Raw genomic sequence first — 13,280 nt, forward strand, 5'->3', positions numbered from 1 at the left:
ATAAGAGCCAACTGTTCCACTTCCTAAATATGAAGCAATTACGGCAAGAGACCAACTTTCTCAACTACAGTGACAGAGTTAGCCAAAGGCTGAGGAAAAATACACTGCACACACAAAGATCTTCTGTGTAACAGGAACTCAGAGAGAAAAGTGTTTTATACCAGCTGGCATTTGTGGATCGCATTTGTGGATCTCGTCCTCAATGCAGCATCAAAAGCTGACGAGAAGGTTTTCCGATGGTCCAGGAGTGATTTAAAGGCTGGGAGGGACAAGACATCATGAAGAATGATGGAACTTATGATAGTGGGCAGTACACCCGCGTAGTGAAGAATGTGATGCTTCTTTCATTGTGAATGCTATACACTGTAGGAAAAAATGAAATTTTTGTATGGTATTATAGGCTGAGAGATCCCGTTTGGGATGTTTGGCTGTATGGTGCAAGCCATATTATTTTATGCCACTTCGGCAATTTGTGTGTTTGTGATGAGGACAGAACACGCCCCCCCCCCCCCCCTCCTCCCCTCCCTTGTCCACGTACACACACAGCATCTGGAATGGAGGAAAGATCATTCTCGTGATCATAGTTCTGCATTCGTTCAGCAGCAGCTGTCCAACAAGGGCTTCAGCATCATCGACTGGCTGCCAAAGGCTGCTGATATGAATCCAGTGCAGAACATTTGAGACGAGGTAGCACAAAAACTGTCAGATAACTGGTCACAAAACCAACGAGATACATCTCATTCCCTTTGAGATGGTGTTCTTGAAGCCTGTGAGGAAGGTCTCTCTTCTGGCAATTACATTTGACTCCTCATAGAGTCCATGTGAAGATACATGGTTAAAGTCAGAAATAATGGGGGATTCTAGACAAGATAGAGCACTGAAAACATTTTATTTTCTTTACTTATTCTTTTGATCAATTTTCTGTCAGTAAGAGCCGGTAGAAGATCACTCGGTGAGACAGAAGTGTCAAACCCGAGATGATTAAACATGAGTTAGTTTGCTTTAAGTTATCTTTTTTAATTGAAACAAATTTCTTTTAAATATGTTTTTAAAAAAATATCATTCGGTCTGCAACTTTTCTTCCACTGTTTTGCAGTAAATGACAATAGCAGCAAGTGGTGGTGCACGTTGTAGGTTGAAAGCATCATACTGTAAGCTTAGGCATTTGTAAACATAATGCCATCGAAATATTAATTGATTTGCAATTGCATCATAAAGTTATTCTCAATGGAATTTGTCAGCTTATGAGCCCAATTCTCATCATTTGCAGGAAAATTTAATTTTCTGCTTTAATGTGAAGAAATCTGCAGCCGAAGCTCATAAAATGCTTGGTAAGATATATGGTGAGGCACCTGTTAGTGAAAGAATGTGCAGATAATGCTTTCAGCATTTCAAGAATGGTACTTCTGATGTCAAAGACCATCATGGTGGTGAATGAGAGTAGGCTTTTGAAGCTACCGAATGGCCAGTACTTTGAATTGTAAATGTCCTGTAAGTTTTTCACAGTAAAGCCTCAAATTTTGAGGAAAAACAGTGGAAGCAAAGTTGTAGACTTCATTCATTTGTCTTTCATTTACCCTTTCCCTACACACTTAAGAAGTAATACATTATGTGGTACTTGTAATGCTATTTTTTGTTATTTTGAATTCGTCTCTCTCTTGCCCTCTATTACTGTCTCCTGTGTCCTCCCAAAAACGTGTCAAGATGCCAAACTGTAGCTACAGCAGCGCTTAGTGAACATGCATGGTTCTTGTTCTTGTATGGAGACAGTAGGCAATGGTGTGACAAAGCGAAGGCAGCCTTGTAGAGAGCAAATAACTAGCTATGGAGTTAATAGCTATTATTAGGTTCGTTAAATTCGGAATAAACCATTTTATTTTATTTGACTTTGTTTTATATTTTGCTGAAATTTCTGATGACATTGTAGGATGCTAGTTTGGGTTAAGCAATGTGTATTTCTCCTTCATTTTATGATTTTCCAATGATTTTTTCATGTTTGCCCATTCTGATGTCACCAGGGAGGTCACTAGTTTTCATGTCTGTTGGTCATTCTGGTTATGCGCTAGTTGCCTACCCAGTACAGTAGTCGATGGACTTTATGACTGTTTTGGAATACTACAAGGGTTTAGATCAAACAATGAGTGGCACCTAATTTTGCAAACTGCCACATAACGTAGCTGTCTGTTCTAACAATTGTGCCTCGATGATTCTCATGTTAGTATTGTGATGACCTAGTTGGTAAGTTAATATCAAACCATTAGGCAATAACTAAAGAAAAAACTGCACTGACTGTGAGGCATTACTATGCAATATGCCTCACACTCAATGAGATAAACCCCTTATTGCTATTTTTCTCTCTTTTTTTTCTCGCTTTTATGAACATGTGTCAGCAAGGATTGTTTTGTAATTACATGGGTAGAAGTTAATTTGCATTCTTCTGATTATTGTAGACTGAATGACAGCTTTACTTTTGAATTACATATTAAAGACTGTGCTGACAGGGTACTGTGTTCCTTATTACATGCCCTGCTTTAATTTCTGTATGCCTTTGCAGCACACTTTTCTGGAAATTGCAAGAATTGTGCATTGTTTCTTTGCATAGTTCACTTAATAAGTTGAGGCTTTATGTTACTTGTGGCTTATTTAATTTGTTTGTGGATGTTTGACTTTTGCAATCAGTGCTCTGTTTTTGTCTTTTCATTTGTGTCCCTCCATTTTGGGGTTATGCCAATGACAGTGTTCTCAAGGAATATCTTCTTTAAGTCTATAAAGATCAAAAATGTGTTAAACTTAACCAGCAACACTCCAAAAAAGGAATCACACCTGATGAATGAGCTTTTCAATTTGCGGTATGCTTAAGCAAGAAAAACAGTAATAACTGTGACAGCTATTAATTTAGGATTTTCAGCTTCCCGTCAGTGCATAGAGTGTTATTAGTATCTGCACTCTAGCCCCTAAGACTAGCTACAAAAATGAGAGTAGAAGTCATTGGCTAATACTGTTGATATTTTGGCGCTACATTCTGCACTGCTGAGCCCCCACAGGAAAACCATTTGGTCTATAAAAATATTATTCCTGTGACTAGTAAAATTGGCAGCATTGCATAATATATTTGGCTATTTTGTGACCATCAAGCTACTTCCAGGAATGCCATAGATTTATCCTGCTAAATTCACTTGATATTTTCGTGTCAGTTGCTTGAAATAATCTGAGTGATTTTCATGTAAGGTGCTGACGTTGGGTTGTCAGATTTATGGTTTTGAATCCAGAAAGGTTATTGCACAGAGAAAATAAAACCACTTTGATCTTTTATGTCACAGAGTATCTTTGTTAGCTAAACTATGACAATGAGAGAGAGAATGGACCACAGCATTGGCTCGCCAGCGTAGTGGTAATGTGATCACTGTCTGAAGCAATGCCTGTTTTTGCTGTGGGTTCAAAGCTCACTGGAGGATTTTTATATTCGTGTATTTTTACATTTTTTTAAATTGTCAGACCAAGTCAGCAAGGATATTTTAAGGAACTGTCTGCATCATAAGCCTTCTCATAACCTTTATTACTACATTTTGGAGCTGAAGGTGAAAAGCTTATGAAATTCCTGATTACACACTTGTTAATACCAGCATTTTTCTGCTTTAGCCAACGTTATTCCCAAAAAAGTGCGAATTTGTAATTTTTATCAAATACTGAATGCCACTTAACAATTTGTTAAGTAAGTAGACAACACACTTTTGGCTGTAGTAGATTGACAGCTTCCTGTGGTAAAGATAAGCAGTAGTTTCAGACAATAGACCCGCAGCATATGAGTGGAATGTAAATTATGTTTCTGGGCGTAATCTAATGATGTGCATAGACTGTTCAGTGTTTCAGCTAAACCCTCTGTTCAGAGAGATGTAGCTGAAATGGTAAACAACAGATAAACAAAATCGTTTCGTTTGAACCTGTATTGTGTTCAGCATGTCTTAAACCAGCTGAAATACGTGGAGAATATTGTAAAGGTAGACTAATGTCTTCAGTATAGCTCCTGGGAAATCAACCTATCTCCTCATGCTATTGCTCATCAGGTCTTGCTTAAATGAAAAAATTGTGGGTCTCATATAACATAACCCTTTCCACACTGAGAGGAAATCTCTTAAAATTTTTTCTGATATGTACCAATTACCATACATTATTACCTGTAGAATCAGGTAAAAATACTGAAAAAATTCGCATAGTGATAGTTTGTTCAAGAAGTCACCAGCATTATCGTGCTACTCAAAATTCAAACATGTATAAAATGCAAGTAGCATTTCATGGAAGTGTCTAGACACCTTACACAACTTAAGTGAAAGATCCTCAGTCTAAAATGATATAGGAATTTCCTTAAACTAATGAAATGTAGGAAAACAGAACGCATTTATCTCAGTAACACATGGCTTTGTCTTGTCATTGAAGTTTTAAATGATCTGTTGTACTCTGGTGGTCACAGCATGAAACAAAACAGCTGCCAAACAGAAGCTGGGAGCTCACACTATCGCTGCAGTCTGGAGTGACGCAGAAACATGATGTAGCTGAAACACGAAAAATTTATAATCGAACCCGCACGATTGTGCGAGCCAGAGTGGAAAGGGATAATGGAATGACAAATAGATATCAAGACTTGCAGCCCCACAGTAGGAATTGCCATGCAAGAACTTGATGATATAGTCATTGAGAAGGTGAAAGAACGATAAACCAGCAGTTTTAGATTATATGAGAAGTGAATAGATTAAAAATTTAGGCACCAAAGGAAGTTCATTGCTATCTTTATTTTTCCCCAAATGACGAAAGAACACCTAACAAACATCATAGATGGTTTCTTACTTTTGCAGCTTGTGGTGACAAGCATAAACGCAGAGCTAGTGCAATAAGGCATGCAGGCTCACTCCACGGGGCAATTATACCCATTGTGGGAAAAATTTATCAGCAGATGCAGATCAATTCCCAACACTTGAGTATTACTGAAATAGCTTTAGCAAGGGTCCCCAGCCTCGCCTTGGTCTGTGAGCCAAAGATAAAAGCAGTACCACACATATACTACTACTATCAGCTCTGTTGCAACCTTGTTACATTAAGTTAAGTTGCAAATTACTCCCACAGAACCAGAAACATACATTGCTACCAGTCTCCACTTAACTGACTCTACTTAACTCCCAGCTGAAACACTGCATGGTGACAAAAAATCTGAGCAATGAAAAATTCTCAGTACCATTTTCAAGGTAAAGAAGATCCAACAGTTACAGGAAATCAGGCACATCAGATCTCACAGAAACTTTAGCCACTTGAAGAAAAAATATTTGAATTGTAGCAAAGTCAATATGCAGTAAGGCCATCTATTTCGTTACTCTCATACTCAATTTCATAATTTGGGTAAACATTGGCCAGAATTTTGCTGTCTTTTTCATTCCAGTGAATTCTTACAAATGATAAAAATATGGAAACAAGTAGCTTTGAATTCTGCACCTTCAGATTACCACTTCAGCATTCTAACCATTATGCCATGAGAGAAAGACCTCAGAGCAGTCACTTTGAATGCTTGAGTCCATATACCCATCGAAGGTAATTTTGTAGTATTTATCTTCGTTATAAAACAGGTGAAGGTATCATTTCAAGATGCAAATGATGAAGATAAGCGATTTTAGAAGAAACAAAAAACAAAGGTTGGTAAAACTGGCTTTCTTTCTGTGTTAAGCCGCGATGGTAGATAGTGAGCCATTGTAAGCGCATTCTTAAAGCTTGTATAGCCTCTGTGCTTCATATTTCTACATCTACATACATACTCCGCAATCCACCAGGCGGAGGGTACCTCGTACCACAACTGGCACCTTCTCTCCCTGTTCCACTCCCAAACAGAACGAGGGAAAAATGACTGCCTATATGCCTCTGTACGAGCCCTAATCTCTCTTATCTTATCTTATCTTTGTGGTCTTTCCGCGAAATGTAAGTTGGCGGCAGTAAAATTGTACTGCAGTCAGCTTCAAATGCTGGATCTCTAAATTTCCTCAGTAGCGATTCACAAAAAGAATGCTTCCTTTCCTCTCGAGACTCCCACCCGAGTTCCTGAAGCATTTCCGTAACACTCGCATGATGATCAAACCTACCAGTAACAAATCTAGCAGCCCGCCTCTGAATTGCTTCTATGTCCTCCCTCAATCCGACCTGATAGGGATCCCAAACGCTCGAGCGGTACTCAAGACTAGGTCGTATTAGTGTTTTATAAGTGGTCTCCTTTACAGATGCACCACATCTTCCCAAAATTCTATCAATGAACCGAAGACGACTATCCGCCTTCCCCACAACTCCCATTACATGCTTGTTCCACTTCATATTGCTCTGCAATGTTACACTCAAATATTTAATCGACATGACTGTGTCAAGCGCTACACTACTAATGGAGTATTCAAACATTACGGGATTCTTTTTCCCATTCATCTTCATTAATTTACATTTATCTATATTTAGAGTTAGCTGCCATTCTTTACACCAATCACAAATCCTGTCCAAGTCATTTTGTATCCTCCTACAATCACTCAACGACGACTCCTTCCCTTACACCAGCGCACCATCAGCAAACAGCCGCACATTGCTATCCACCCTATCCAAAAGGTCATTTATGTAGATAGAAAACAACAGCGGACCTACCACACTTCCCTGGAGCACTCCAGATGATACCCTCACCTCCGATGAACATATATCACATATATATATAGTAGTATATGTACATATATAGCATATTTGATGGTATTCAGATGCTGTCACTGTAATTCAAACACTATTACGGGTCCGTAATCAGTGCGATGAATCAAGCAATCCTTAGCACAAGGGGCATAGGCGAATACAGAGTGAGCGTTGTATTTCTTACACATCCTGTGCCTGACATCACACGCTGGCTCAGATTCATGCTTCTACTGCCAAATGGTCTGATTTTTCTGTCATTTTGTCTATAGTGAACTGGTTTAGTTTCTCTGCTGTTAAGTACACACTCTTCAAACTTTAGCAGTAGACGACATACCTCTCTTGCAGTGTATTCAACGAGAGTTGGAGGATCATCTTCATGACACTTACACACTTACTAAATGAACATGTATGTTTCCTGGCGTTTCTCCCAGTGAATCTCAGTCTGGCATCTGCCTTACCCACCGTTAATTTTATATGATCGTTCCACGTCAGATCACTCTGTACACATGTTCCTAGACATTTTATGGAAGTAACTGCTTTCAGTGGTTGTTCTGCAATTGTGTAGTCATACAATGAAGGTCTTTCTGATTATGTATGCAAAATATGTTACGTTTGTTTCTGTTGAAGGTCAGTTGCCACTCCCTGCACCAAGTGTCAATCCTCTGGAGATCTTCCTGCATTTCAGTACAGTTTTGTAGTGCTGTGACTTCTCTGTATACAACAGCATTATTCGCAAAAGGCCTCATGGAACTTCCAACATTATCTACCTGGTCATTTATATATTACATTAAACACAATGATCGTATAAAATGCCCATGGAATACATCCAAAGCTACTTTTATGTGTGAAGACTTATCTCCAGTGAGAATGACATGCCATGTTCTCTTTGCTAGAAATTCTTCAATCCAATCGCATAGTTGGTCTGATATTTCATATGCATGTATTTTGTTCATTAGACAGGGTTGCAGTACTCTATTGAATACCTTTTTATGTATTTATTTACATGTCAAGTTCTGTAGGGCCAAGTTGAGGAGCAAATCTCCAAGGTCATGGAACGTGTCTGTACATGAAATTACAACTTAAAAGTAATAACAGATAAAAATAAAATGTTTATGAAACAAAAAAAAAATCAAGCTATAAGTTCATGTAAACACAATCAACTATACAACATAAGAATCAGCTTAATTTTTCAAGGAACTCCTCTACAGAATATAAGGAGTGACCCGTGATGAAGCTCTTCAGATTTGATTTGAAAGCACGTGAATTACTGCTAAGATTTTTGAATTCTTGTGGTGGCTTATTGAAAATGGCTGCAGCAGTATACTGCACATTTTTCTGCACAAGAGTTAACAAAGTCTAATCCAAATGCAGGTTTGATTTCTGACGAGTATTAACTGAGTGAAAGCTGTTTATTCTTGGGGATAAGCTGATATTGTTAATAAGAAATGACAGTAAGCCAATGTCAAAATATGTAGACTAGTGAACAGGGGTCAACAAGAGGTTCACAAACTTACACCACTTATTGCCAAAACCACCTGTTTGTGAGCCAAAAATATCATTTTAGAATGGAAAGTGAAGGAGCACAGCACATACCTGGGTGCCTGTATCAACTGCTTTTTGGGTCTTGTGGTCAAACGGAGCAGGCTGGGTTTTACACAGTTGTTGTTTCTGGAATCCATGTTGATTCCTAAAGAGGGGATATTCAGTCTTCAGATATTTCATAACCAACTTCAGAGTACAGTCGTACCATTTTGTGCCTCTCTTCAGTGACACTTCTTGAAAATGGGAATGACCTGTGCTTTTTTGCAGTCGTTAGGAATGCTTTGCTTCTTAAGGAGTAAGTTGTTTTGCATAGTCTTTGTAGAGTGAAATTGGTGTCCCATCAGGTCCAGCAGTCTTTCCTCTGTTAAGGAATTTCAGTTGCAGTTCTGTCTCGTGGTCACTTATTTTGATATCTGTCATTTTGTTCTTCATGTGACTATTTAAAAGAGGAACTGAAGTGCGATCTGCCTCTCTGAAACAGTTTTGGAAAAAGACTTTTAGTGTTTTGGTCTTTTCTGTCTCATCCTATGTTTCATTGAGTTTGGACAGGGGGCCTCAACCCACCTGTATCAGAAATCAGGTATGTACCTATTTAAGTGCAACATACGATGGAAGGTGTGAATGGAAAGCTAGTAGAACATTTGATACCCAAGACAAAGAGCATAGAAGCACAAAATAAACCACTCAACTTGTGCACCAGCGTCACCATAAAATGATTACAAGGAATAGGGACATGCATATCATAATTGTAAGAGACAAGAAACATCTCCTCATCCTGCAGAAAAATTATTACAGTCATGAGATAATAACAGAAAAGTAGCAATTCATAAATGATCAGACCAGTATGGCAAACCACACATTTTATGACTTAATAGACGATACAGTACAGTATTAAATATAACCATAGGATCCTTCCTCTCTCCATATTAGATTTCACACCCCAGTTGCCTTCTTCTACTACACCTTCTCCCCTCGTCGCCTAACAATTTACTTTCTCTCTCTCTGTATTCCTCTTCTTCCCTCCCTCCCTCCCTCCCTCCCTCCTCCCTTACTCCACCACTCCATCCTCCTCACCATTCCACATCCCTGAATCCAAAAAGAGCTAGTAGTGAATGTGATATCAAGCTTTTTTCCAATTGCAACCACCATCAACAAGGAGAAAAGTAACCAGCTGTCAGCAAAACAGGTAGAAAGTGATAAACTCCATAAGTAATGTGTACAAATCATCAACTACACTGTATTGAATTCTGTAGTAATTCAATTCTAAAAAATGTGCTATGTATGCAAAGTGTTCACGGAATCACAAATGATGATGTGAATAATAATAAAAAAACACCTAACACTCCATAACATTATAACAACTAAAAAGTCAGGAATGATGAGGTGTTTCCAAAAGCTGCATAGCTGTACAGTTATTATTTACAATGTCTCTAAACTGTGGTTACCCTCCCCAGAAAGTTGTTTGTAGCAACTGATGATGTTTGACCAATATTAGTGAAACATATTCAATGAAAAATTTTCATAATTTGCAATATAGCTATGAAAGGAAAAGCCAAATACTAGTTAATGTAATTTCAGCTGTAGTTGTTCACAGCATCGTATTAGAAACCCCTGTACAGATATGTGTCATATTGTAGAGTAGCAGATAGGCACAACAAAAAGACAGTTTTCGGTCAAACAGGCCTTCATCAGAACACACACACACACACACACACACACACACACACACACACACACACACACACACACACACACACAAATGCAGCTTACACACACGACTGTCAAGGCCAGAAGGGGGAGGTGGAAGCAGTGAGGGAGAGTAGTAGCAGGGTAGGGTGAGGGACAGTAAAGTGCTGGTTGTGGGTGCAGTCAGGGATGAGGTCGGAGGAGGGTAGGGCAGCTAGAAGCAGTAAAACTGTGGGTGAGTTGGTGGAGAGGGCTGTATAGTGCTGGAACGGGAACAGGGAAGGGTATAGCTGGGTAAGGACAGTGACTAATGAAGGTTGAGGCTGGGATGGTTATGCGAATGTAGGTCATATTGCAGGGAGAGTTTCCACCTGTGCAATTTGGAAAAGCTGGTGTTGGTGGGAAGGATCCAGATGGCATAGGCTGTGAAGCAGTCATTCAAATGAAGAACATCTGGTTGGACAGCTTTGTCGGTCCACTGTGGAGCAGTCACTGAAATGAAGAACATTGTGTTGGGCAGTGTGCTGAGTAACTGGGTGGTCCAGCTGTTTCTTGGTCACAGCTTGTTGGTTGTAGACTACAGCACAGTGGTTGCAGTTTAGCTTGTAGATCCCATGACTGGTCTGAGGTAGCCCTGCCTCTGATGGGATGGGTGATGCTAGTGACAGGGCTGGAGTAGGTAGTTGAGGAGGATGTATGGGGAAGGTCTTGCATCTAGGTCTATTATGGGGGGGTACGAACCATGAGGCATTCTACGTTACCATGATAACTAACAAGCTGTCTGTCCGCGTTAAAGGCCGCTGACGAATTGTGGCCAAGAAACAGCTGAACCACCCATTGCTGGGCATGCTGCTAAACATAATGTTCTTTATTTCAATGACTGCTTCATACCCTGTGCCATCTGGATCCTTCCCACCAACACCAGCTTTTCCAAATTGCCCAGGTGGGAACTCTCCGTGCAATATATTCTATGTTCCCTTAACCCTGGTGGCCTCAACCTTCTTTAGTCATTGTCCTCACCCTTCCCTGTTCCCATTCCAGCACTACACAGACCGCCATTCCACCAACACACTCACAGTCTTTTTACTTATCTTGTTTGTCATTTACCCCCCCCCCCCCCCATCTGCCCTCTGTTTAACCTCACCCCACCTCATCCACCTCATCCTTGTATGCTCCCACAACCAGCACTTTACTGTCTCCCACCCCTACTGTGCTATCCCACCCCAACCCAACTTCCTCCTTACTCGCACCATCTCTTAGCTTCTCACATCATGCGCTGCTGCTGGCAGTCTGGTGTTGGCAGCTAGAGAGGTCATATGTGTGTAAGTTTCATTTGTGCTTTTGTGTATGTTTTGTGTGTGTGTGTGTGTGTGTTATCTATTCTGATGAAGGCCTGTTTGGCCGAAAGCTTTGTTTGACAGTCTTTTTATTGTGCCTGTCTGCGACTCAGCATCTCCAATACGTGCTAAGTAGCAACTATTCTTTTCGCAATATTGTCATTATTCCATCCTGGATTTTCCATTGTCATATTGTAGATTTTATTAAAACCTTTATTTGGCCAAGATCACAGTGTAGAAAACAGTTATTACTAGTTTTGAGTGCTTAAATGGTCATCTTCAGATAAGGGTATAAACATGTGGTGTCTACAGCAAGAGAATTTTTAAGACACTTTATCATTATGGTATTAACATCCTTAATGAAATTTCAACTTAAGAGTTGCATTTACAGTACTCCCATTTAGAGATTTCCAATTAATTCAAGATTTATGTTGCAACAGTGCATATGGATTATGTGAAATGATTACATTTACAGATCAATAGCAGAAGCGGTTCTGAGGTACCAGGTATTGACCTATGCTGAGACATCCGTATTAGTACACGGTGTAGGTCCATGAGTGGTATTGCAATCACTGACTCTGACATCCAGTCCTAGGATATGTTATACCACACCTGATCGACCTGTCCATTTAGTTCTGCAAGAGCTGTTGGTTGACAAGATGCATCATCACTTCTCGTCCCATGATATCCCACACGTGCTTTAAGAGATCATGCTGGCCAGTCTTGTAGAGCATGTTGAGTTTCACAGGCAGTATGAGGACAAGTATTATCCTGATGGAACAGCACATCACCATCCTTTTGCAAGACCGGCAAAAGAATGGGTCTAACAACATCCTGCACGTACCGAGCACTGTTAGCGCCCCTCGAGAAATACCAGAGGTAAATGAGAGTTGTAGCTTATTGCACCTCAGACCATAAGGCCTGGTTTAGGGCCAGTGTGACTTGGATGAATGCATTCTACGAGACAGCATTCACCAGGTCTACGTTGTATGTGAAACGACCCTCACTTGTTTGCAGGCAGAATCTGCTTTCATTGTTGAAGACCACGGCATGCCACTCCTTCTTCCAAGTGATCCACTGATGGCACCAGTCAGGCAGTACAAGTCGATGCTGTGGTGAGGGTGGAAGACAGTCCAGAGGTGTGCATGCTCGCAGTCCCATTGTTAATAACTGGTTGGCAAAAGTTCATGTGGACACATTTGAGCTCACAAGCCCTCTTATTTGTGCTGTGGTAGCTGTATGATCTGCCAGTGTTTTCATTACAGTTCGACAATCCTGGTGGGTGTCTGTGCTGCATGGACATCCAGAACCTCATCAATAGGTGTGAGAATGTTCGTGTGATCACTGATACAAGCATCGTTGCACAACTGATGCAGCACCTCCAACTTGTGTGTAAAATCTCTGAAAAGGCCATTCCACGACTCGGAAGGCCCCAGTGTGATCCCTTTCCAACTCGCTCATTTGGCTGTAAGACGCAAGAATGCATTTCCGTGGTATGGTTGCCTGTTTGCTTCACACGGTTGCAACACACAGAGGCTTCTGGCTGTGAGCATTTCCTATTAAAGGGTAGACACTTATGGCACTCTGCTAGCTATGCAACTACATCATCTGTTGGTGGATGATGTTGAAATAATTATCAGTACATTTACTTTCTCCCTGGTGGCATATGCCATCATCGGATCAAAATCGACAGTGTCTTTCCAGGTGTTCTAATTTTCTCCTGCCCTCAGCAGTGTACATATGTGCAGCAGATAGACTGTTTGCTACCTTGGCCTGGAAAATTTTGAGTGATACTGTGATTGGGCATTATTACTTTATCTTTTGTAATATTCAGATTTCTAAAAAGATGTTTGTACTTCACATACATATATTGTATTGTATTGTGATGACAAACTGTGATAACTCTTCTCTTTATGTAGACACTGCATGTTTGTATCCTGAGGTGAAGATGACAGTTTAAGCAGTTGCAACTCGTAAGCACTGTATTCGACATTTGATCATGGCCAAATGAAGGTTTTA

General features: G+C 40.2%; 1 protein-coding gene across 1 annotated transcript in view; it reads left to right on the forward strand.

Moving 5' to 3' along the window:
- Nucleotides 1-13,280, forward strand: part of LOC126176758 (DNA cross-link repair 1A protein) — a 62,237-nt gene that overhangs the window by 13,603 nt on the left and 35,354 nt on the right. The gene's annotated exons all lie outside the window — the stretch shown is intronic.

The sequence above is a fragment of the Schistocerca cancellata genome, chromosome 3 (assembly GCF_023864275.1).
Source record: "Schistocerca cancellata isolate TAMUIC-IGC-003103 chromosome 3, iqSchCanc2.1, whole genome shotgun sequence".
In the NCBI taxonomy this organism is placed as follows: Eukaryota; Metazoa; Arthropoda; class Insecta; order Orthoptera; family Acrididae; genus Schistocerca; species Schistocerca cancellata.